A 22,380-nucleotide genomic window follows, 5' to 3' on the forward strand; every position below is an offset into this window, starting at 1 on the left:
TTATAAATTTAATATAATATAATTTTAATTTTAATTAGATTTTAATCCATTTTAATTTTTAATTCAAATTTGTTTTGATCGTATATAATTAGTTTGTACTTAATTAATTTAATTTTGTAATTACAATTAAATTAATATTGATTAATTATTAATTTATAATTTAATTTAGAATTTGATTTTTAATTAAAAAATCCATATTTTTAGCCCACACAACATTTTTTCCAGAATTCTGGCAATTTTAACACTTTAACTTTGGGAGCTCATAAATTGAGTTTTACTTGGCCAAATGAGGCCCAAAATGACTCATTGGAAAGATAAAATCATGGAGAATATTTTGAAGTGTTTGTATGACAATATTATGTCATTAAAGAGTCTAAAATTTAGTAAAAGATCAAACTCTCTTTGTAAACAAAATTAATTTTCTAAGTTTCATTTTTTGCATTTTAATTTGCTCATAGCCTTTGTTGAGTGTAGATCTATTTGACTATGTTCTCCTTGACCAATAAGATATTTAAAAGGATCAATGAAAAACTCATATTTTTTTTTTTTTTTTTATTAAAATATGTTTTATTTTCCAGATTTAATATTTTTTTATTTTAATTAAATTTTGATTGGTTTTTTATAGGAAAATAGTGGAAGAGACAAGGAAGAGAAGATCTTAATCAATGGTATTACTCTAGTAAGAGAAAAATAATTTGGACCAATGAAAATTGTTGGAGCTTAATCATTCTTCAACAACTCTCTTATTTGAAATTATTTTTTGTAATTATAAATAGTAGTTTGAAGAATAGAGAAAGGGCTTCTCTTCTCTACAATTATGGAATTCTTAAAAGCACTATTGTAATGAAAATTTAGAGTTGTAAGTGAGAGGAGAGTAAAATCTCATATCTGAGGGATAATTTTGGGAATTTTCTTTTGCATTCTAGTCTGTATTTGGGGAGCTAAGTTTGCACTACTGCAACTAGATTTTTTTTGCAGCAGAGTTCAAGCATTCTAAAGGATTGTTGAAGATCACAGCAAGAGAAACAATCTCAATAAATTGTTATTAAAATACTATTTTTTATACTGATTTCATTTTATAATGGTAGAAGTGTGTCGTTTTCATTCATGTTTGTGCACTATTGTCTACACGAGTAATTTGCCTCAATTATCTGTGGTTATTTATCTTTTCTCTTGTGTGATGAACTTTGATTTCTAAGTAACTATTTACTCAGAAATCAGCCTTTTAATTTTGATTTAACAAACAATAACATTTTGTGAACTATTTCCTTATATTATGGTTTAATCATTCGAGTTATTGAACTAATAAGCATCATCATTTTATGAACTACTTCCTTAAATGTTCTTGATTAATTATTCACCATTAATAGATCTCTAAACATGATGTGTTTTGGTATTCATAATATCATTTAATTGAACTACTTCGTTAGCTTGATATTCATTATAAGCCGAACATATTTAAATCCCAATCATTTAATTACTTTTCTCTTGGTTGGGTTAGATCTACATCTTCCTAATCAAGATAGGCTTAGGATATTTTTCTTTTTGTTTACATTCTAGTATTAATTCACATTTAGATTTAATTCTACATTTCTAGAAGTCCTCTTATCAAAGAGGAAAACTTTAGTTGTGGCTTGGCTGAGCCCTAGATCAGCTTAAGGATCACTTTCTTTCCTAAGCTCAGCAAGAGGGCTGATCTGATGGCTCTTCTCTATTGGTAAAAAAAATGCATACTTTGAGCCAGTAGAGATAGAGAGAAGGTAACTAGACCTAGTTTAACCAGTTGGAACCACCATCCCAAACAGAAAATGAGTTGCTTTAAGTTCCCGACCGGGTGGTCTCCCTTATAATGTTGAGGTAGAGATTTTTGAGCCTTCAATAGGTACCGAACAAAGTTTCACCACCCACCACTTTAGCACACCCTTCCAAATATGAAGACATTGATTATAACATTCTTGAAGATATGAAGAAATCTCTTGCAAATATTTCCATCTTTGAGTTAGAAAAGTTGGTAAGCCAACGTGATTTAATCATCTAGGCATTTGCATCTCAAACTCCATCGAGTAAGACAGTTTCTTCTTCCCAAGCCTCATTCAATAGGTCTCCCACTATCCTCGAATAGGTAGTTAATGCCGCTAATATAAATTCTATATCTACCTTCCTCGCTTCTCTTTTAAACTTTTAAATTTTCAATTATAATGTCCATAATTTCCTTGTTGATTCTCGTGCATTTGTGAATGTTATGCCTTTATCTCTTGCAAATAAAATCAATGCTAAATGGGAAAAGACTGATACCAGAATCATATAATTAGATAGATATCTAATGCAGATAATTGGTGAATTGAACACTCTCATAATTCACTTATCTTAAGATCATAGAGTTCACTAACGTATTTATATCGTTATTGTGGACATTCTAGAATCTTATGGACTGCTTATAAGTAGGGATTGGTCTAGAAAGTTGTAAGGATACTTTGCTACTGGTTGGTCGCATTTGTGGCTTCCTTATAAGAGAAAATTTAATCATATTCGAGTGGAAAGTGAGCCTTTTTTGAAGCATACAATTATGATGCTTGAGGCACCTAATGAGTCGATTAGCTATGCACAAGTAATTTTCAGAAATTGTTTTTTAGAAGTTGATCATGGATGTTATCTTGTGAAACCATCCTCTGTACCATCATATAAACAATTGGAACTTCTTCCTTGCAATCCAACTAGTGTTAATGACCTTTGTAACATAGATGTAAATATTACTAGCATAGAGACTAACCCTATTGTTGCTAACATTTGGACTTCATATTTTGATGGTTCAAAAGCACATGAGGATTTTGGCACTAGTTGTATTATGATTGACCCTCAAAAGCATAAGTATTTGATTTCATGAAATTGGAGTTTGAGTGCACAAACAATATTGCAGAATATGAGGCACTCATCCTTAGACTAAAGAAAGCAATAAACCTCAAACTAGAAGTGCTAAGGTTAATAGGTGACTCAAAGATTATTACACATTAGGTACAAAATACTATTCATTGTGTGTCACCTAATCTTAAAAACTACTAGCAAGAGTTATGGCATCTTATTTCTTTCTTTCAAGCTTTTAATATTAATTTTGTTCCTAGGATCCACAATGTAATTGTTGACACATTAACTAATAATGTTGTTAGGTTATCACCACATAGAGATTTTTTTTTGTTGAGATTATTTATAAGCCATCATTTCCTTATAATGTCACTAATTTATGCATTTTCAATGATGACCAACAAATATTGGATTTCATGGCTAATGTGGATGTGTTTAACGATGCAACAATTGAGGAAGATGAACACAAAATGTCTTTGCAGGAATCAACTCCGACACATAAAGGGAACCTCATGCCTAAGGGTGTGGTGTCTTTAGAGAAGATTTATGACCTACAAAACCGCCTCAAGGGACCAATCAATGAAAAAACCCATAATTCTACATTGTTGCATGAACAAGTTAATTTGGGCACCAAGGAAGATCTGAAGTATGTGAACCTCAGTACTTATTGTTATCTCTAAGAGTGACAAGCCTTTATTCATCGTTTCAAATAGTATTGAGATGTGTTCACATGAACATATAATGATTTGAAAACTTATGATACGTGAATCATCCAACATGTGATACTTATCAAGGAGGGGGTGAAGCCATTTAAGAAGAAGTTAAGAAAATTTCATCCTATGCTCAATCCCCTGATTCAAAAAGAACTAAGGAAGTTTTTGGATGCTCAAATCATCATTTAAGTTCGTCATTCTAAATGGGTTTCTAATTTAGTTCCTATTACAAATTAGTTTAGAGAGATACATTTATCTGTCACTTTTTGAAACTTGAATTGGGCTTCAAATAAGGATAATTATCTCATGTAATTTATGGAACAAATACTCCATACGGTATATAGGTTAGAGATGTTCTTACAATTAGATGGATTTTCTAGGTACAACCAAGTTCTAGTAGAAAAAATCGATAGGGTAAATACTACATGCAGAACTAAATTGGATACATTCGCATTTCGACGGATGCCTTTTGCACTCATAAACGCTAGTGCTACCTTTCAATGGGCTATGGACATCACGTTCCATGGACTTATCAGACAAAGTGTGGTCGTGTACTTAGATGATGTTACAATATTTTTAAAGAAAATATCTGACCATTTTCATCATCTAAGGAAAATATTTGAGTGGTGTCGAAAGTATGGTATATCTTAAAATCCAAATAATAACATCTTTGGAGTGTCCGACGGCAACCTCTTGGGACACATTATAACTAAGAGAAGAATTAAAGTGGACTCAGAGTGGGTCAAGACTAGTGCTCAGATTCCCTTTCTAGTGAACAAGAAAGTTATGCAATCCTTCTTGGGGGCAATTAATTTTCTTTAAATTTTTGTTTATGATTATACAAAAATCATTAAACCTTTGCATTAGATGATCAAGAAGGATGTAATTTACAAATGGGACCAGAGGGATAAAGATTCCTTTTCCTAGATTAAATAAGCAATTGCCAATACTCCAACATTACATAGTCCAAATCTTAATAAATATTTCTTGTTGTATATTTTTTCTTCTGACACATCTATTATAGTTGTTCTTACTTATAAGGACAATCAAGGAAATGAGAGGCCCATATCAATTATGATAGCTAGCCTACAAGGATTAGAATTGAATTATCCCATTATCGATAAGCAAGCCTATGCAGTTCACAAGGCAGTAAATAACTTTAGGATTTACCCCTTGACAGGCCATATTATCATCTTTGTACCTCACCCAACAGTTATATCACTATTTGTGCAACAAAGGTTGGGTGAGAGGAGGTTGAAATAGATGAGAATACTTCAAGAATATGATCTATATTTCAAACCAGTTCATAGAATAAAAGGCCACGATCTCTGTCAGTTTGCAGCAGAAGTATTCAATTCACCAGAAGATGATTCTTCTAGATGGGAACAAGAAATTGAAATGTATAACATTGAGCAAGCTACCCTTGCAAAAGAATCCATTTCTTGGTACACTGATGTACGTTAGTATCTAGATCAAGGCACCTTACCCTCAAACCTATTGACAAAACAAAAAAGGCAATTCTCCTCAAATATTTATCTTATCAACTTGTACATGGTGTGATTTTTCGGAAGAACTATAATGGTGTCCTACTTAGATGCTTAGAGGGAATAAGATTTTGAAAGGATATTGAAAGACGTTCATGATGGGCCAGCTAGTGGAAACTACGAAGGTGATACAACTGGGCCACAACAGAAAGTCAGCGTCCCCATTACAACCCATTTTTGTTGAAGGGCCTTTTCAACAATGAGGATTAGACATTATTGGTGAGATTTTTCCTCATTCATCAAAGCAACACCAATATATCTTAATTGTCATAGATTACTTTACTTGGTGGGTTGAAGCAGTTCCACTGAAGTAAGTGAACGAGCAAGAATCCATTCACTTTCTTAAGAAGAATATTGTCACCAAGTTTGGCGTTCCTACGTCACTGGTTTGATAATGCAACATACTTTTTATCGCTAAATATTTATGACTTTGCATTATAAAATGGTATTATTTTAAAGCACTCATCTTATTACTACCCTTAGGGGAATGGTTTAGTTGAGTCTACTAATAAGAATTTAATTCACATCATAAAGAAAAATGTTTACTATGAGCAAAGGCACTGGCATAATGCATTGGTGAATGATTTATGGGCTGACCATGTTACCCCTAAGCCCTCTCTGAATAAATCCCCTTACTTCTCTGAATAAATCCTAGCCACCATAATTATCATCTTTAATCCTTAGATGGGAAGATTGACTCTTCTCCCATTAATGGCCAATATCTCAAATGTTGTTTTCAGTGGAAACCATGGCTTGCATTTCTACCTATGTACATATTTATTTCCTTGTTTGTTTTATTCTTGTTTGGTTCATGCCATGTCTTGTCCTTTGTTTTCACTCTGTTGTGGTCAGTGTATGTAAATAAGACCTCATGTGAAAGATTTTTGTTTAGTTTTGATAAATGTGAGAATATTTTTAAAGGGATTTGTGACACCCATAAACACTTGGTTAACCTCTGATCCCTCTTCTTTTCTTGGGTCTAATATATTAAAGGTCAATGATGTCTGAATGGAAATTATGATTTATTCGAATAGAAAACTTTAAGCAAAACCATGATTCCTGTATCCATTTTATGATTTTTGTTCCTTGACTTAGGTTTGTAATTGAGTAGTGTTTTTCTTGTTGATCCAATCAAGTAGAGAATGGAAAGGAGAAAACTAAACATGAGCATATTAATTTCAGAGGTATATGAGAGTCTATGCAATAGGAAAAACTCTCTTTCTCTCAATAATTTGGGATCCCTCTTCCACCTAGTGATATAAATTCCAATAAAATGCCAATGAGCATATTGAAAATAAATAAGGGGTGAAAGAAGATAAAACCTTCCTATGCAGAGAGGTGAATTAAGCAACTTCACTAGGTTATTGAACATGCTCACTGGAAATGTAGAAATGCTTCTTTTTTTGAAATTAACTCCACAAGGGTACTGAACAATCCTGCTGGCAGCGGAGCAACACTAGAAATGGAATCAAAACTCTGACATTCTAAACTCATGGATATATACTATGTTTCTCTTGGATCAAAATAATTGAGATGTGATAAGCATTGTAAATGTGTTTAGCTTAGAAAAGGAATAGGATAAGATATATATAAAACCATGATAAATGAGGAAGATGAGGTAATCCACACATTGAATCAATACTTCCTGAAGGACTTGACTCTATGCATAAATCTAGACCTAAACAGAGAAGCTAGGGTTCTTCTAGCGAATCATCAAGTGTTTTCATTGCTATAACACCCTCCAAATTTTGGTCTACATTCAAATTTTGGTGCCTCCCTTTGATCATGTGAGCTATAGTTTCTAGTTGTTATGATGATTCTACACTTATTTTATAGGTTTTCATGTTCCTTTCTAAAGGAATCCCAAGTGTTGTCTTTTGTTAAGGGAAGTGTCGTTCTTTGTGAAAGGTAGTTATGCCATGTCTTCAAGAGGAAACTCTGATGCATTCTCGTGTATGAATGGATCATATCTATCATAAGGACATGCATTAATATCATTCTTAAGGTATTGCACACTTTCTCTTTACAGTTGGCACTTGTGTCGTAAAGGTATTTATTTAATTTCGCACTTGGAAGTAAGTGTCATTTTATTGTTGTTTTAGAAAGTGCATGTTGATTTTGGGTACTAAGTGCTTCCTTGTTATGTGATTGATCATTGTGAGTGTGTGATCATGTTAAATTCTTTTCATGCTTTCATTTTTACCTTATTTTCCTATTGATTCCACACTTAGTCAATTTTGGAGTTTTCTTAGTCCTCTTAACTTAAACAATTCATACCTAATCCTCCAACCTTCTCCAATTGTGCACTATGTATTTTAAAGCCAAAGAGGTGAAGTTCCTACCTCCTAGATTTGTGCATTGCGCAATCCCAGATCCCAGTCACTCTAATTTGCTGACTAAACTTTCCCAATGCATAGTATTTTACCAAACTTGCCCAGTGTTATGCACTACACACTTCTAGTGGACAGTCAAGTCATTCCTGAACCCTTCCCATGATCAACTGCATAATCCTTAGGTTCTCTCCCTCATCAACTACACACTATGCAATCACAATCCCCAAGAATGTGACTCTTTCCTCCTACACTTTCCCAATGTGCAATCCCTCACTTTACTGTCCATGTTCACTATGCACTGCACAATCACAATGCCTATTCCTTCACTGCCTTCCTCATCCTCTTACACACCCTCCTGCTCCTGTGTAGTGCACTCAAGAAGGGCTCTCTCATCAATATTTTGCACAAAGCCATCACAGTCAGCATACTGCATGAGAAACAAGGTAGACTAGGTGGTTTTGGGATTGATTTTGTCTTGTCATGAATAAACTCCACTTGCAGGTTTTATTATCTTAGCATGGCAGGATGATTCTCAAGGAGAACATCAATAAGATGTTGTAAGAAGAACAATGGACTATGACAAATGGATAAAGACCAATATGACATGGAATACTCTATATCCATCCCTTTTGAGGATGAAGATGAAGTACAAGCAAATCTATCATGAATACGAGAAGACAACAACAAGGAAGAGATCTTGGCATTGAAGTTTCATGTCACCATCACCAAGTCATAGCTTCTCAAAGTGTCACACTAAAGTAATATGTTTTCAATGTATTTTGTCACATGTAATATTGTGTTTTAAAAAAAATAAGAAAATGTAAATGTGTGGAAGCCCAAGGGTCCCACATGGAATGTGAAAAGTCACTACAAAGTCTAAAATCATGTAGAATCTCAAAGGTCACATAGGAATTCAAAAAGTCACATGGGAGCTCAAGAGTCATGAGAGAAGGTCAAGAGCGACAAGGGAGGTGGAGAGTCACCTCATTTATTAAAAATACACCCTCATAGCCCAAGCAAAGGAATTTTCACCTTGGCTTCTCAAGCTAGGCATAGGAGAGAAGATTAGTCTTTTGAGGAGAAAGTGGTGGCTTAACGTTCCACTATTGTAACTAGTGTTGTATCATTGTGATGGTGTATCTTTGGAATTTCACTTAATTTGAAGCTCTTGGAGCCGCACACTTTCATGCATATGTTGTGAATGGTTGTAAGAATATTATTTCATTGTTTGTGTTGTATGTTTATGTTTCTACATGCTAATGAAAATGAACTATTTTTCCAGATTTAGTATGCATCTTTGGATTGTGCATCTTTTGTTTTCATGATCATTATTTCTTTGTCAGCTATTTCACAAGATAACTAATTATTCTTTTATATATGTGTGTGTCTCTTTATTGGGATAATACTATTACTTTTCTTTTAAATACTCACTTCCTCTTCCCTTCTATGAAAGAAGCATTATATACTTTGCAACAAAATACTTCACAAGGCTAACTTACTTGTTCATCTTGAAAGTATATGTGTTTCTCTTGTGTCTCTTATTGTAGCCAAGGCATATCACTAAGAATATGGAAGCCAACCCTGTTTCCCGGATGGGGCTCCTACTCCAAACGATGTGAGGTCTAGTTGGGACTTCATATTGGGGAGACACTTTATATGCTAGCAGTTTCCAACAACGTCAACAACTAGCTATTTCGAATTTTGACCTCCTTCATCATTTTGGCGCCTTGATTTGCCGATTTCCCACTTTTAATTTCTTGATAAGTGTTGGTTTCACTTGGTTTTCATGTGACACCTTCAATATTTCTCGTCCATTTTGAAAATGTGTAAATACAAATGTATATAAATTAATATATGTTATAAAATAAATTGTACCCATGTGAATATATCATAAAAAATATAAAAGATCATTTATTACTATTATTACACATTAATATATGTTTTTTTATCTAATATTATGCATAATTATGTCGTAAGGCATTCCCTTAGAGAAGAAATACCCTCTTGTCCTTCTGCCATCACTTTGTGCCCTTCGATCCTCTATTAGACGATTAGATTATGCTCACCTGTTGATTTGAAATTTTCGGTGGCAGTTGTGACTCACTTGACAGTTCTTGTTTTTCCTTTGTGCATATGTAACTACACAAAACCTCATTAACAATGTACCAAGAAAAATTCTAATAGAAACACTATTTCAAACACTAGATTATTGTGGGCCCTTCCTAGTGACCACAATGGCACAACTAGACCAGATCACAAACAAGAAATATCATCCACAGTTTAGTGGTGGGTGACCCCTTCCATACAACATCATAGTGGGTGGTCCAAATACTCCATTGGCTCCTCTTTTGGACACCATTCTATTTAATTTGTAAACAAGTGTTTCATTCATCCATCCATATTCACGGTGTAATGAGACCAACCCGCTCCTCTTCTGGACACCATTCTATTTAATATGTAAATAAGGGTTTCATTCAGCTGGCCGGATTAACGATGTAATGAGACCAGCTCCCAAGGAGGTAAGGGTTTCATTTAATTTGATGTCTTTTCTCTTTTACCAAGATCTAAAGCATGCATTGAATCAATGGATTCAAGATGGGGATATGGGAGGTTGTGATAAAATTAGCACAAGGAATTATGAAAATGAAGTCATATGCAGAGAGTCCTACAAAGTTGGAAATAAAAATCCTTTTCCTTCCAGCTTTGAAGTGATGGTATAAGGTTTCCTGTAAATTGTATCAGAAGCAAGGGTCTCTGTAAAATAGTTCTGCAGGACACTGGTAAATCAGATATAAGAGCTGGATGAGAAAGCAATGGGAAATCTTAGTCTACTTTTGCAACCATATAATGTGAATGTTACTTCTAATTTTTCTTTTCTCTGGTTTAGGAAAGTATTGGGTTTGTCAGCAATTCTAGTGATTTTGATTGAATATGGTTGATTCTTCGTTACATCTGTCGACAACAAAGCATGAAAGAAAATGAACTAAAATTGTCCTTATGGAGCTTGCTTTAAAGAAAAACATACCTCCTCCAACTTATCATTTTACAAGGACTTTTACAGCAACTATGAAGATCAATGGATATTCCTACACTAGAAATCCTACAAGCAATCTGAGGGATGTTGAAAACAAGGCTGCATTTGAAGCAATTATGGCAATTGACCCTCAATGTTGTGATTTATCCATAGTTATCCCTACGTGACTCATAATAGAACTAAAAATTCCTCCTCCAACTTGTCATTTTACCTCCTCCAACTTATCATTTTACAAGTACTTTTACAACAAATTTGATATTAATGGAGCTTCCTACACTGGAGATCCTGCAAGCAATCCAAGGGACACTGCAAATAAGGTTGCATTTGAAGAAATTATGGAAATTGACCCTCAATGTTGTGAGTTATCCATATTTATTACTACATGACTCGTAATATGCTTAGTTTCCTTGTGCTTTCAATAATATTTTGTGTTATTTTTCATGTCACTAGTATAGTGGAATCCGATTTCAAGACTTTATACCCTTTGGAATTGAGGGAAAATAATGATTATGATCACCCTGCGACAGAATGAAATAATGTAAATAATGGTTTTAAACACTCCAATTCAAAATGCAATGATAGAAAATATGAACCAAAGATTCCAACTAAGAGCTTGACATCTACTAATAAACTCTTGGGAGGAACTGAATCTTAGTCAACTAAAAATGGTCTAGAAAAGTTGAATGTCGATGAAGCACCTTCTCTTGAAAAGGCCTCATAAATGACAAATGTGGAGGACCGATTTGCAGTTCGACAAGATTTAGCAAACCGAAAGGTGAAGGATGCACATGAAGCTGAAAAGGGTATGTCAAAGATAAATGATGCACATTTAGGGCTTGTCGAACAACTTCAACACCAACCTCAAGAGGATCCTTTCCTAGTGCAACAAGGGTAGTTGAAAAAGGAGACAGGAGATGTCCGTAAAGATAAAGAACATGGATCTAAGGACACTGAAGGGAAGCAAAAAAGTAGTCAAAAGGTTGATTTAGCAGAAACTATTACCAAGAGGAGTATAACTGAATCTGAAAATGATGAAAAAATGTCCCCGAGCAACAAAAAGCACAAAATGAAGAAATGATGGCACAACTTGACACACTAGTGAGTGTGCATAGTCAGACCCTGATGCTTGGTATGAGACAAAGATAATTGTATTCATATTTCCAAACATTTGATCTTTGTATTAACTCTTGTTCTATTTCACTTGATTAATTTTAATCCTGAAAGGATATTTAGTCATATCTATTGTAGCTATGGAACCCAGATTTATCAAAATCCTTACCATTTTATAAATGGAAGTCTTGCTGAATTTTTTTTGGCTTCTCTCTCTGTAAAATGAACCTGCATTTGATGTAAAATGAACTATGGTTTCTATGAGGCTTCATAACGACAATGAAAAAGAACATTGTTGCTTGGGTCACCTAAAAATTTTGGGGTCGTCTCTTTGGCAGACAATATTAGAATTGTCATTTTAGTTGTTCATCACACTGTAATTAGAGTTGATTATTTTACTAGAGTAGTTGTATGAAAGGACCTTCATTCATGTAAGCATTCTTATTGCTTACTTAAGCTCATGATTGTTAATAAGATTTCTATTTTCAGTTCTTTGACAAATGATTGACTTGCCCAGAGTAAATTTCATGTTTTTAATTGATTACCTAAATGAACCAATGTCAATGTGATTGTTCATTATTTTTCATTATTTGAAAAATAGGTGACCTGTAGATAACATCTTTGCATTATAGTGCTATTGTTGTGAATATGTTGAAAATGTATAACTTGCATAGTCATTGCAAACTAGTGGGTTGGGAGTAGAGTTTAAGTCCAAAAGTATGTATCCTAAATGGAGTGTTTTGTTGATCATTGCCAAAGTTGATATTGTTTATGCATTATATGATTCTAATCAGTCCAACAACAACATGGGCATAAAAATGGACAATAGTTTTCTTTAAATAAATTAATCTGAATGATTTCTTGATCTGAATATTGTGTAGAGGTGGCTCCTTTTTGTTTACTTTCAAGGTGTCTCCACTTTACCCCCACGATGCACCAAAGGTGAAATGTAAGACAAAGGTATGAGCCCTGGAGATATTTCCAAGAATATTTGTGATTTCTTACATGAAAATATTTTTCTTTAAGGGAAATAATTTTGGGAAGTTCTAGATAAATATATGGATGTCAGCTATCTATTTCTTAGTTTGTCTTTAACTTTGTAATATCTACTCATATTTACCACCTGAATATTGACTTCGAAGGAGATTTTTGCTTCAATATTCCACATGAAGATTGGAAGCTTGTCCTGAATATCAACACCATCATTTATGGGTTGTATCATCTCTTCATGGTAAGTTGCCTGATTTTTGCAAATTTTCAAATCACAACATATTATTGATTCTAATATGTGTGGTTACAAAGCATTTGTACTTAGCTTTTGAAGATTGTGGTTACAAGATTTGATTTCTTGTGTTTGTATGCTTTTTTACTTGATTCTTTGGATGGTGTGGGGGACAGGCTTGAAGGGGTGATGATGGTATGAGGACATGGATTTGTGGTTTAGCTTCTAGCACATATCATATTGATTCTTTGGATGGTGCGGGGGACAAGCTTGAAGGAGTGATGATGGCATGAAGATAGGGAGTTGTGGTTTAGCTTCTAGCACATATCATATTTATATTAAACAAAAATTTTCCTTGATGAGTGTTTTGTCTAAGTCATATACACCCATTACATAATCACAGATCTTTCATCCACAAGCTTAAATAAGATGTGACAAAGGATTTTATTTTAAGTTTGGGTTTATTTTCCTCTCTGGTTGTTTAATATGGTTCTTGCTTTACCAAAGATTGAATAAACAAAAATTTTAGTGTTGCATGAAAATGTTAGGTTCGATTTATCTTTCAGTTTTAGGTTTTGGGGCTACCTTCTCTTATGATATCTCTAGTATAGGGAAATTTTCTTTTACAATTATTGCTTTCAATTCTATTAAAAATTTGTATTTATGTTCAAATATAGTACTTACCATGGCGAGTGTGATATTGATTGTAAAAACTGAATCACGAGGATCCCCTTAATCAGGAAGTTATTGTTGTGATGAGAGATAACCAAAAAGCGTTTAGAAGCAATGCCAAAATGGCTATGACAAGGGGTTATGGATCTACTTATTTCCCAAGATGCATGTAATACCAATACATTTTTTAATGGGTTCAAGCTTTATGGTGTGGCTTTGAACTTAATAAATGAGATATGAAAGTTCTCTATCTTATTTGGGGTATAAAATATCTTTATAGTATTTGGGCTATAAAAAGGAGACGTGAGATGTCTATAAAGATAAAGAACATGGATTTAAGGACACTAAAGGGAAGAAACAAAGCAGTCAAAAGGTTGATTTAGCAAAAACTATTATTAAGAGGAGTATAATTGAATTTGAAAATGATGAAAAAATGTATCTAAGCAACAAAAAGAACAAAATGAAGAAATGATGACACAACTTAACACATTGGTGAGTGTGCATAGTCATACCCTGATGCTTTTTATGAGACAAAGAGAATTGTATTCATATTTCCAAATCTTTGATCTTTGTCTTGACTCTTGTTCTATTTCACTTAATTATTTTTAATCCTGAAAGGATATTTAGTCATATCTATTATGGCTATGGAACTCATATTTATCATAATACTTACCATTTTAGAAATGGAAGTCTTGCTGAAGTTTTTATGGCTTCTCTTTGTAAAATGAACCTTCATTTTCTGTAAAATGAACTCTGGTTTCTATGAACCTTCATAATAGCAATGAAAAAGAACATTGTCGCTTTCTGTCACCTAAAAATTTGGGGGTCATCTCTTTGGTAGACAATATTAGAATTTTCATTTTAGTTGTTCATCACACTATAATTTAGAGTTGATTATTTTACTAGAGTAGTTGTAAGAAAGGCCCCTCATTCATGTAAGCATACTTATTGATTACTTAAGCTCACAATTGTTAATGAGATTTCTATTTTTGGTTCTTTGACAAATGATTGACTTGTCCAGAGTAAATTTCATGTTTTTAATTGATTACCTAAACACACCAATGTCAATGTGATTGTTTATTATTTTTCATTATTTGACAAATTGGTGACTTGTAGATAACATCTCTGCATTATAGTGCTATTGTTCTGAATATGTTGAAAATGTATAACTTGCATAGTCATTGCAAACTAGTGTGTTGGGAGTGGAGTTTACATCTGGAAGTATGTATCCTAAATGGAGTGCTTCATTGATCATTGCCGAAGTTGATAATGTCTATGAATTATATGATTCTAATCAGTCCAGCATCAACAGGGGCATAAAAATTAACAATAGTTTTCTTTAAATAAATTAATCTGAATGATTTCTAGATCTAGAGGTGGCTCATTTTTGTTTACTTTCAAGGTCTATTCACTTTACCCCCATGATGCACCAAAGGTGAAATGTAAGACAAAGGTATGAGCCCTGGAGATATTTCCAATAACCTTCATGATTTCTTACATGAAAATATTTTTCTTAAAGGGAAATAATTTTGGAAAGTTGTAGATATATGGATCTCAGCTATCTATTTCTTAGTTTGTCATTTGTAATCTCTACTGAGATTTACCACCCCAATATTGATTTCGAAGGAAATGTGTGCCTCAATATTCTGCATGAAGACTAGAAGCATGTATTGAATGTCAACACAATCATTTGTGGGTTGTATCATCTCTTCACAGTAAGTTGTCATGTGCTGCATCAGAGGTAGATGAGAGAAGATTCATTGATGTGGCAAGGGATTTAAATGATAGTTCCAGCTACCTGACTAAGTTGGATGCCAGTGCCATTGATGAAAATGTAAATGTATTCAAACATTTTGCAAGTGGTTCCCGTGCAGTGTTGAATCCCATGGCAGCTATGTTTGGTGGAATTGTTGGGCAGGAGGTTGTGAAAGCCTGTTCCGGCAAGTTTCATCCACTTTTCCAGGTTTTATTTCTTTGGCACCCTACTTACCCTTTTTATGTATTTCTCTTAAATATAAATGGAATTGTACCATTTTATATACACAAGGAAACAAAGCATTCAATTATTTATTATCTAATATAAAGATATATATTCTTTTTTGTGAAATTCTTCTATTTCAATTCATTGGAGTCTCCTCCTATAGAACCCCTTGCACCAGAGGATGTGAGGCCTTTGAATAACTATTACGATGCCCATATTTATTTATTTGAAAAAGAGGTGCAAAAAAAGTTGGAAGATGCGAAATTTTTTGTTGTGTGGGTTGGTGCTTTGGGATGTGAGATTCTAAAGAACTTAACCCTTATGGGAGTCTCTTGTGGGATCCAGGGAAAGTTTACTATAATAGATGATGATGTTATTGAGAAGAGAAATCTTAGTAGACAATTCCTCTTGCGAGATTGTAATATTGGGCACGCAAATTCAAGAGTGAAAGCATCAACAACCACTGCAATCAACCCACATTTGCAAGTTCAAGCAATGGAGAATCGTGTGACCCCAAATACCGAAAATGTCTTTGGTGATTCCTTCTGGAATGGTGAGGTTAATGTTGTTTTAAATGCTCTTGATAATGTCAATGCCAGGTTGTATGTAGATTCAAGGTGTCTTTAGTTCTAGAAGCCATTGCTAGAGTCTATAACACTAGGAACCAAGTGCATCACCCAAATGGTTATCCCTCACTTCACTGAGAACTATGGAGCATCACGAGATCCCCCTTGAAATTAGGCACCCATGTGCATGCTTCATTAATTTCCACATAATATTCATCAATGTCTCACATGTGAAAGATTTGAATTTGAAGGTCTCTTAGACAAAAATCCAGCTGAAGAAAATGCTTTTCTTTCAAAATCAGAAGAATACATAGTAGTAATCAAGTTTACAGGGGATTCTCAAGCTTGAATTTTAGAAACATTAGAAATCAGGACACTACTGAGAGGGGGGGTGAATTAAGAGTCTGGCCAAATTATACAATTCTTCACAAATTTCACTTTTTAATCACTTTAACAATTATTCATGGATCAACATCGCAACTCAATCATGTATAACATCATAAACATCAAGCACATGAGAAACCTATACACAAGACACCAATGTTATTTTTATTAAGGGCTTCAACTTGATTACATCATGGCCCCAAAAGCTACTACTTGTAGGTTTATCAACTACTACTAAAAGAAACTCCTATCCTTTCTCGTTTATCAACTACCAATGATAAAGGGACTACTAACCCTACTCATTTACTAGTGCCCACTGAAAGGGACTCTTGTCCTTGCTCGTTTATCAGTCTTTGCTGAAATGGACTGGTACCCCTTCTCATTTACTTGTACTCACTGGAAGGGACTCTTGCCCCTGATTGTTTATCAGTCTCTGCTGAAAGGGGTTGCTACCCCCAAATATTTACTAGAACCCACTAGAAGGATCTTCTACCCTTGATTTGCAAGCAGCCACTTGCCAACCCTGATGATCAATCTTTCATTCATTTTCAAACTTAGATCAATATGCCTTCTCTTATTTCAAAATAATTGTATTCTTTAATCACCAAAATCTTCAACAATATTTGATTACTAATAAAATCACCTTCAATAATATCTAGTTGTTGAACAAATCACTAATATGTTCAACAATTTTTCATTACTGAACACACCTACTCCTGCAAAACTCTAATGCTCTCTCTCATGCAACCACCACCAGCCCTCTGCTGCTCTTGAATTCTACTGCAGAATACACAATCTGTTGCTTGATTTCTCATTCAACACCCTAGCCCTTATAGCCACCTGCTGCTTCTCACCACTTCAACCATCCAATTCTGCTACTAGAATTCTTCCTTTAAAGAATTATTGACTGCTATTTTTGGATTGATCTTTATTTATCTTGTTGTCAAATCTGTTGCATGAATTAACATATTTTTCCTTTGTCTTTCTCGTTTCAGTCTTTTGGACTATGTTTTCTATTTTTGGCTTAATCTCCAAGTCAAACTGACCTTTACTACCTTTTCTGCAACTTGAACTAAATTTTTCTACTTATTTTTTACATTTTGGATTTTTATAGAATTTAGCAGTGCACCTCCTATTTTTATCTAGAATTAATTTGGCTTAACTACCAAGTTTCGCAACCAAAATTGATATTTCTTTTGTTCTGAGCTTAAGCTCCTTCAGCTGACTCCTTTTACCTATTTTCGAACATAGAACCGGTCCTTGTTACCTTTGGCTAAATACTTTGGCCGCTTAAGCCCTTTGAGCCCTACACAAGCCAATTTCCTTTCTTAACAAATCTTTTCCTGTTGGTCCCACTTCTATGTGAAGTGATCAACCTGTTAGTGTTGGTCTTGAAAGCCCTCCATCAGTGATCAAAGCTCTTTTCATTTGCATTAGTAGGTGTCTCATCAGTGTCAAAGTTTGCATCCCGTTAGGCATGCCATAACCCTGATGGAGGAGCTGGTCTATTTATATCCCTCTTGGCTTTGCTGGATCAGGTCATATCAGTCATTGAGTTTTTCAAACTTGTCTTGTTTGGTCTTAAGGTCAAAGGTCCTAGGTCTAGGGTTTTGGTCATTTGTCTCAGCAAGGTCATGTCTTTGAAAGTCCTTGAGTGCCCAGCAAGCCAGAGGGAGGATTGTAAATATGTTTCTTTGATATTTTCATCATGTACAGTTCATTTTTAACCTTGGATTTAAAAACTCTGTTTTTAAAGCCAAGGTCATGTTAGATTTTTGTAAAAAGAATAAATTTCCAAAAAGTCTTCAAAAAGGCAGCAATAACCCTGGTCCCCTTGCCACAGTCCCTCAGATGATCTACCTGCAAAAAGAATCAAGTCAAAGCACTCAAAAAGTCAAATTCAGAATAAAGGAAACCAAAAAATCAGTGTTTTAAAAAAGTGTCAAAAATAAACTTTATAAAGTGGGTTTATGGATGAAATTTTTTCAAATGAAGTTTATCAAGGTTCAACTTCCCACCTTTTATTCTCATTGTGCATCCCAACGATTGAAAGAGTGGTTTGAGAGAGTGATTGGCGAAAGGAGCAAAATCGCAGTGATTTCGGGTAGCAGAGTGGTGCGCGACCCGTTGAAGGAGGTGCGCGACCTGTTGGGAGGTGCGCGACCCGTCCAGGACCCCTCCGCAGTGCAAAATTACTACGGGCGCGACCCGTTGGGAGGTGCGCGACCCGTTGGGAGGCCTGCGCGACCCGTTGAGCTGTTTGCCTCCAAACTTCAAACGAATTCCTCAATCTCCCTTCAACTCATCTCAATCGGTCGAGGTAGGCTCTTTACACATTGATTTGGAGAATGGTGATGAATATAAGGTTGTATGCTATGATTCTAACCTCAAATCATGCAAATGAAAAGACTTATATGGCTGCAAAATTCATGTGCAAATTGTGCTAGGGTTTATGGTGTTTCAAGCTGTTTTTTCCCTTTTGATTGGTTTCCTTCCCTTCCCTTTTGCCCACACTCATATGTACATTTCTTTTCCCCATGATTATTTTATAAATGAAATACAAATCCCCTTCCCATCCCTAAATCACTAAAACTGATAACCCTACCTCTCTCCCAAAGCATCAAAAACAAAACAAAGTGAAACCCTAATTCCCCTCTACCATATGCATATGCAAGATAACAAAAACTGTTGATAAAATGTCAACATGTGTGGTGTATGGTTCCCTTTTGTTTTTCCCTATTAAACATGTATGCATATGTTCCCATGTTCACTTGTATGCATGTTTTTCCCATATGTAATACTCTTTGCAAATGATTTCCTTATTACAAAAATGTGTTCCTATATGAATATGATTTGCAAAATTTCCCTTAAAAACTCCCTGTTATTTTTACATATTCCCATTCCTGGTTAAGAAGTTCCCTCCCCTAACATTTCCCTCATGTTTGCTTCCCCTTGAAACAGCATAGATTTCAGCACTTTTTGCAGGCAAAGACAGCAGTTTGTTTGTCCACTTTGCTCCAAAACCATGTCAAAAACCGAAACCTATGAGCAAAGTGATGACCATTCATCATCTACAGAGGTTGAGGAATAGAGGAGGCCTCGTAGAGGGGGTAAGGGAGGACATCATAAGCGGGAGGAGCCTACTTCTTTGGCAGAATTACAGGCTTGTCCTTTGGCAGTGAATTGCTTCCAGTACATGTCTTGCTATCAGTTTTGTGAGAGGATCTCTCAGATCCAGCATCATAGAGAGTTGGCCCGCTTGTTTGTCTTACACCTCCATGATGGACATGTCACTCTGGCAGGGGTGAACTTCACATTGACACCTGAGGTGATCTCACAGGCTACAGGGATACCAAATGTGGGTGAGGTGTGGCCTAAGCGCAGGTTGCTTGATTTTGTTCACTTTGAGCCTTATGTCCGGCCATCATTTGTGAGACTTTTGACGGGTATTTTCCCATTCAGATTTCTCTGGAGCGAGTATGCCCCCCTCATGAGGCTTATTATGCATTATTTTACCTGTGAGGGCATATTTTCACATATGTATTCATATCATATTCGCCTTTTGATGCATTTCACCCGAGTGAGGATGATGAACATCCCGGTCTTCTTGTTTCATAACATTCAGAGGATGGTGCCCATGTTGCAGAGGAAGACCCCGGCCCAGCAGTACAGGAGCCTTTGCCATTATGGTTTGATTCAGCTAGTAGTATTGCATCAGTTGACACAGCAGGGCATCTCATGGGAGGAGTTCATCTCTCGTGAGTTTTTCACAGTGCCACCTCAGCCACATCAGGAGGTCATTTATGAGGAGGGAGGACCATCTCAGCAGCCTAATGCTCCCGTCACCCGACATGTCAGCTCCACTCCTTTGGTCACTTATCAGAAAGGCCCAAGGGCCTTATTTGCAGCAGCTAGGCGAGTACTATCTCCACAGCAGGTGGAAGGGGTCTCGCCTTCTTCTTCAGCTCAACGAGTGTTATCTCCACATCAGGTGGAAGGGGCCTCGCTTTCTTCATCAACACAGGTACTGCAGAGGGGCAAAGAGCCCATGATTCATGAGGATCCGGTGATTGATCTCGAGGCCAGTTCTCCTAGCCAAGAGGCCAAGGAGATCATTCAGCATCTTAGGGCTGAAAATGATGTTTTACAGAGGAGACTTGAGGGTGCCCAATGGACCATCACCTACCTAGAGCAGCGGAACACACAGCTAGAGGAGGAGAAGGCACTTGATGAGCTATGGAGGATTCGTAGCGACCGAGTCTTGAACCGTAGGAGGCCCGGTGATCCATTGCCTGCTGACCGAGAGTCATTGCTCATTCAGGAGAATGCCCACTTGGAGAGGTTGTTGGCTAAGGCCAACCAAGAGAAAAGGCTGCTGAGAAACATGAAGAATCATTATTGGGCAAGGATGCATGTTTGCAAAGCCAAAATGAAAATGTTCCAAAGGAGGTTGTCCGAGGCTCTTAAGCGGAGGAAGAAGACCAATCCACTCCGTATCTTGGCTGAGGCATCCCTCAGAGATCATGGCACTCACTAGCATCAGCTACAGCACAAATCCCAAAATTTTTTGAGAATTTTGGGTAATTTTGGAATTTTTTGGAAATTTACAGGTTTTGGCTTCTCAACGGGTCTCACCCCCGGTGAGACCCTTTGTCATCGTAGCTCTATTTTGCAAAAACTCAACATTTCTAGATTTTTCATGTAAAGTTACACATGCCTATGGATGGACTTGAGTTTTTATGGAGTTTTGGGCCTCCAAAAGGTCAAAATACAGGCAAAATTTGACTTTCTGCCCCTTTTTTGAGTTGCAGAAACAGTCTTGGGAGAATTTACTTTTGACTGGGCAAATGATCTCCAAATCCAAAAATTCCAGTTGGGTTGGAAATTAGACTCAGATACCTTTCCAACGAGCTATCCTGCACCTCATTCTGACACCAGGAAGGCCTCCAAACAGAGCTCCAAAGTGCGCGACCCGTTGAGGAAATGTGTGCGACCTGTTGAGGAAACTTTGCCAGATTTGACCAGTTCAGCCCAGAAAACGCAGTTTGGCTCCAGTTTGACTTTTTGAGGTGGATGGTGGTCCTCTTGGATGTAATTATGACACTTTTTGGATACTTTTACTCTTGTTTAACTCTTCTAGAAGTTTCTTTCATGTAAAGGGTAAAAATTGAATGTATGAACTGGTTTCCAAGTTTATAGAGGCAAGTTGTTTTGACTGCCTATTTTCTAGTGCTTAGTTTAGAAGTGGTTCAAACAGCTCCTAGGATAGTGAGCTCGACCCATGGAGGCAGGGAAAGAGGTTAGATCATCTATATTATGTACTTTCTTGCTCATTTTCATGGTTGGACTCTTGAGGGAGAAGCTATCATTGTATTATTCACTTGTATCTCTGCAATTTTTGGCTAAGGAAGACCAGGGTTTTGCAGTCATCTTTGGGATTCTTGTGGACTCATGTGTTGATGGTGTGTTTCTCCATGTTATTTTAAGCTTTGTTATGTGATTCATTTCCTTTCTATACTGCTGCATATTAAACAAATGAAGTGATAAAGTTAGAATTCATGCTTGCCATGCTCTACTTTTAAATTTGTTTAATTTCTATGTTTTCTACTGTCTAAAGAGAATTCAAATTCATTGTTTTCTCTCTTTAGCCTTCTTATCTTTCTTCCTAATCATCCACTTCAGCTAAAGACATCAATACAGGCTCCTACCTCGCCCCAAAGACCCCCCTGCAGAAACTGTGTCCAATCCCCGCACCCTAAATTGCAGCTCCTCAATTTGCCACCAAAACCCCCCAAATCAACCTTTATAATCAGTTTACTAGCCTAATATTAGTGTTACCTTGTTGGTCAACTCATCCTATTGAAAATCTACCGAGATTGACCGGAGAGAGCCTTCTCCTGCCCCGTAGGGCTAGCTACGAGGTTGAATGGTTTGATGTAGCTTTGAGGTTTTCCTTTTCAGC

The 22,380-nt window shown here is 35.8% G+C and overlaps 1 pseudogene; it reads left to right on the top strand.

Moving 5' to 3' along the window:
* The first annotated feature begins 11,204 nt into the window (after window positions 1–11,204).
* The window catches only part of LOC149250184 (ubiquitin-activating enzyme E1 2-like), a 55,107-nt pseudogene continuing 43,931 nt past the window's right edge, over window positions 11,205–22,380 (top strand).

This window comes from Pinus tabuliformis, chromosome 7 (assembly GCF_031772625.1).
Source record: "Pinus tabuliformis cultivar Carrire ecotype Pingquan chromosome 7, CPIR1, whole genome shotgun sequence".
Classification (NCBI taxonomy): Eukaryota; Viridiplantae; Streptophyta; class Pinopsida; order Pinales; family Pinaceae; genus Pinus; species Pinus tabuliformis.